Source organism: Giraffa tippelskirchi, chromosome 10, assembly GCF_054371585.1.
Source record: "Giraffa tippelskirchi isolate mGirTip1 chromosome 10, T2T-mGirTip1v1.2.pri, whole genome shotgun sequence".
Taxonomy (NCBI): Eukaryota; Metazoa; Chordata; class Mammalia; order Artiodactyla; family Giraffidae; genus Giraffa; species Giraffa tippelskirchi.
In genome coordinates this window covers 21,473,565-21,478,320 of record NC_137284.1, presented here as the reverse complement: position 1 = coordinate 21,478,320, position 4,756 = coordinate 21,473,565, and the positions used below count along the sequence as shown (strand labels likewise).

Here is a 4,756-nt window from a genome sequence, read left to right as displayed (position 1 = left end):
CTTGTGGCTCAGCTTGTAAAGAATCCTTCTGCAACGCAAGAGACCTGGGTTTGATCCCTGGGTTGGGAAGATACTCTGGAGAAGAGAAAAGCTACCCACTTCAGTATTCTGGCCTGGAGAATTCCATGGATTGTATAGTTCATGAGGTCACAAAGAGACACGACTGAGTGACTTTCACTTCACTTCACGTCTATTCCCATCTGTGGTAGACAAACCAGCAATGAGTTAAGATTACAACCCCTTAATCCTACCCAGCATTAGTCATGCTGGAGACCTTGGGGATGCCCAACTCCAGTCTGGGAGTCCCAGGAGGTTGATCTGCCTTGACCTGCCTAGTGACCTGGTCCTCGGAAGGTTGTCACACCTCAACCTGCTCAGGGATCTGCCAGTCCAGGGGTCCCAGGAGGCCGACCTGCCTCGACCTGCCTGGGGATTCGATCTCCAGAAGGCTGTCATGCCTCAGCTTGCCTGGGGATCTGCACCATGACCCTGGGACACCTGGCTCTCAGGTTGCAACAGTACTGGGTAGGATAAACTTCAAAAAGACTCACCCCTAAGGAAGTCCACCCATGGAAATAGAGGGAGGCCTATTAGTTTTTTTCTTTTTTCTTTTCCTTCCTGTCATGATTGTCTTTCAGATGGGAAATAACCAATCCACTTCCCAACAGATGCCCTTGAGATACATCCTTGATAACTGGAAGCTGTTTGATCCTCTAACTCTTAGGAGAAGTTGCTTAAAATCCTTTTGTGCCACTACATGGCCATGGTATCCTCTGGGGGACAAGGAACACTGGCCTGAGGATGGGAGTTTAAATTACAGTACCATCCTGTAGCTAGACTTATTCTGCAAAAGACAAGGGAAATGGACAGAGATCCCCTATGTCCAAATTTTCTTCCGACTAAGAGATATGAAGGAATTCTGTTTTAAATAAGGGATTGTTGTATGCCCTAAAAGTGAGCCTACTAGGCAAATGGTGTTAGGCACAGACAACATAGAGAAGGAAGCCCCCTGTGAAGGCTCACCTTCCATGGCTCCCAAGTTGCCTGGTGCTCCTTCCTTATATCCAAACACGCCCCCATATCCAGGAGCAGGTGGATATTTTTCCACAAAAGCCAACTCAAGTATGTCCCTTAGTTGAAACTGGAGGAGAATTTGGACCAACCTGGGTCCATAAGCCCTTCTCCCTTTTAGAACTAAGACAGATTAAATAAGACCTGGGAAGCTATACAGATGACCCAGGCAAATATATAGGTACATTCCAACACATTACCTTGGCCTTTGACTTGACATGGAAGGACATCACGGTCATATTTAGCCGAAATTTATCTGACCCTGAGCATGCTATTGGGTCTTAAAGGAAGCCCAAAGGTATGCTATGGGACTTCACATGTCAAGCGATAAATATCCAGTGGCGGAAACTGCGGTCTCCTCCTCAGATCCTAATTGAAATTATAATGACCCTGAGCACATCTGGGAAAGGGATCATTTTCTGATCTGTGTAAAGGCAGGACTAAAAGCAGCCCAGCAAAAATCAGCTACACCTGGGTCTCAGCAGTAACTCAGAGCCCAACGAGAACCCCATTGCCTTTCTGGAAAGGCTAAAAGAGGCCCTCCAAAAGTTTACCAATCTGGACTTAGACTCTTTTGAGGGACAAATGATTTTAAAGGACAAATTCCTGTTCCAATATTCATCAGACATCAGGATAAAGTTACAACAGCTACAGCAGCAGGACTCTGCTGCCTCTTTAGATGAGATGGCCCAGACAGTGGCCCAGTTATACCTTTTATAACAAAGAACAGGAGAGGGAGGCCAAGGTGCAGGAGAGGGAGAAAAGGAAAACGGCATGCCCAGATGCTGGCCGCCCTCCAGCGAAGCCCTATGGCAAACCCTGAGTCCTTAAAGGACAAGGCATAAGGCAAATGACTAGTCCATAGATAGGTGGGATATTGGGCCAAAGAGTGTCCAAACCAAGGCAAGTCTCCTAAAATAGCTTGCTACAAATGCCATCAACTGGGACATTGGGTGGCACTCTGCCCTGGGGACACAAGAGCCTCAAGGTCAAGTGCCAAGCCTTCCCTCAGGATAGTTCAACAGGACTGAAGCAGCCCACTCCAGCCAGCCCACCTGTCACAGATAACCATCATGGGCCTGGAGCCATGGGTGCAACTGGATATGGCAGGTAGGTCCGAGAATTTCTTGGTTGACCCAGGGGCTACCTACTCTGTCCTGACCTCCTCCTCCCAAACCTGTACCATTTTGGGTGCTACAGGAAAAACAGTTACAAAAAGATTCACCTGAGCACTTTGTTGTTGGGATGGACAAATATTTTCCCACCAGTTTCTGGTGATCCCTGAGTGTCCTACTCCCTTATTGGGAAAAGATCTTTCCCTGCTTTCGAAATCTTGCAGCTATTTCAGCCAAACTATTTTTACCAGCCACCAAGTTAAATAGCTCCTGAATGGGAAAGGCCATTTATGAATGTCTGATCAAAGAATCCTCAGATATCAAGCAGTGCTTATGGAAAATCCAGGCCTCATTATATCCCCTTGTGAGGTTCTTAACCCAGCTACCCTCTTGCCTAGCCCTGAGGACTCTCTCCCCTTTCACTGTTGCCTAGAAACCTTGGACCACTGGACAAAACCCTGAGAGGGATTGTCAGAAGACCCGCTGACCAGTCCTGAGGAAATCTGGTACACTGATGGAAGCAGCTTTGTCTTGGATGGAAAAAGAAGAGCCAGATATGTAGTAGTCTCATATTTTGAACCCATAGAGGCTAAACCTTTGCCACCAGGTACTTCAGCTCAAGTAGTTGAGCTCATAGCCCTGACTCGACCTTTAGAGCTGGGAAAAGGAAAAAGAGTAGCCATTTACACTGACTCCAAGTATGCCTTTCTGGTGCCACATGCGCATGCTGCTATTTGGAAAGAAAGGGGCCACTTGACCACCTGAGGGTCCCCAATTAAATATGGTGATCAAATCCTTAGGCTCTTGGATGCAGTCCATCTGCCCACTGAGGTTTCAGTCTCCCACTGTAAAGGACACCAAAAAGGGAGCACAGAAGTGGCATGAGGGAACCAAGCAGCTGATTAAGCAGCTAAGAGAGCAGCATTACAGAACAATGACAAAATAGGGATTGTCACCTTAGTTCCACAGACTAATTTGCTAGAAACTCCTTCATATATTAAAGGTGAAACTCTTAAAGCTAAGAGTGAGTGCTTTCAAGAAGATCATATGGGGTGGTTCCAAAAGGAGGGACTCCTTTTTCTGCCTGGGAACCTCCAATGGAAGTTGGTTAACTCCTTACATGTCACCACTCATGTAAGAGAGAAGGTCCTCCAAAGATTACTAGAAAGGTACTTCAGAGGAACAGGCCTCCAAACGACTATAAGGCAAGTGGTCTCCTCTTGTCCCACTTGCCAATTAAACAACCATCAAGAGCTCAAAGACCCCAGCTGCCTCAGCCCATCCAATAACGTGGGACCTACCCAGGAGAGGACTGGAAGATGGACTTCAGCCAGATACCAGTCTCTCAAGGATATAAATACCTATTAGTCATGATAGGTACATTCACAGGATGGATTGAAGGTTTTCCCACCCAGATTGAGAAAGAAGGAGGTGGTAACTGCTCCATGAAATCATTCAAGATTTGGTCTGCCCAAGTCATTAAAAAATGATAAGAGGACATCATTTACTTCTAAGGTCACTTAAGGGGTCTCTAAAGCTTTGGGCATTACTTATTATTACTTATTACTCCACTGTGCCTAGAGGCCTCAGTCTTCAGGAAAAGTAGAAAGAGCCAACCAATTCTTAAAATCAGAGATAAAAAAGATAATCCAGGAGACCTCCCTGGGATGGAAGAACGCTTTACCAATAGCTCTCCTCCACACCCGTATTGCTCCTAAGGAACAGGTTGGTCTTAGTCCTTATGAGATGCTATATGGGAGACCTTTTGTTTATGTCAGTGACCTCTTCCTGGATCCAGAGGCTCAGACCCTCTGATCTTATACCATGGCCATTGGGCAATTCCAACAGGATATACACTTGTGGGTATCAACCAGGACCCAGAAGATTCTAAACAGCCACCGCTATATACTCCAGGGACTCAGTTACTAATTAAAGTCTGGAAAGATGGGTCCCTAAAGGCTCAACTCAAGCCCACATGGAAGGGCCCCTACTCTGTAATACTTTCCACCCCCACAGCAATCAAGGTACCAGGACATGACTGCTGGATTCACTACTCATAAGTCAAGTCGTGGAAGAAAACAGAAGGGGACACTCAATACACCTGTGAGCCCTGGGAGATCTCAGATACTTATTCAGGACTACAAATGAGTGCCATTCTAATGAACACCCCCAAAATTAAGTTTCTGGGGATACGATTTCTCAGGATAGCTCTAAAGAGCAAACACAGCCGGCCAGGGGTTGTACTCCAAAATAGACAGGAGATAGATCTCCTGAGCCCTGAAAAAGAAGGGACTTGAGCCATCTTGAATGAGACATGTTGTTTCTGGGTAAATACTTCCAGCTAAGTTAAAGAAAGTCTCACAGTCCTCAAGAAAAACATTCGGATCCTACTGGATCTCAAAGAACAAGCTGGAGAGTTCTCAGGGTGGCTACAATCTCTCTTTGGGGGATTCTTTTCCTGGTGAGGGGGATTTGGAGTGGGCTATTGTCTCTACAAATCCCTGTTATCACCATATTGATGCTGCTTATGATTGCTCTATGTATTATCAATTGTCTGACCTATTTTGTCT

At 46.1% G+C, this 4,756-nt stretch overlaps 1 long non-coding RNA gene across 1 annotated transcript; it reads left to right on the top strand.

The window, feature by feature from the left end:
- Window positions 1-202: 202 nt before the first annotated feature.
- LOC145523921 (uncharacterized) lies at window positions 203-4,356 on the top strand. The gene is made up of 3 exons (XR_014066965.1): window positions 203-525; window positions 2,084-2,181; window positions 2,620-4,356. It is a non-coding gene; the product is annotated as an uncharacterized LOC145523921 (long non-coding RNA).
- The last annotated feature ends 400 nt before the right edge of the window (window positions 4,357-4,756 follow it).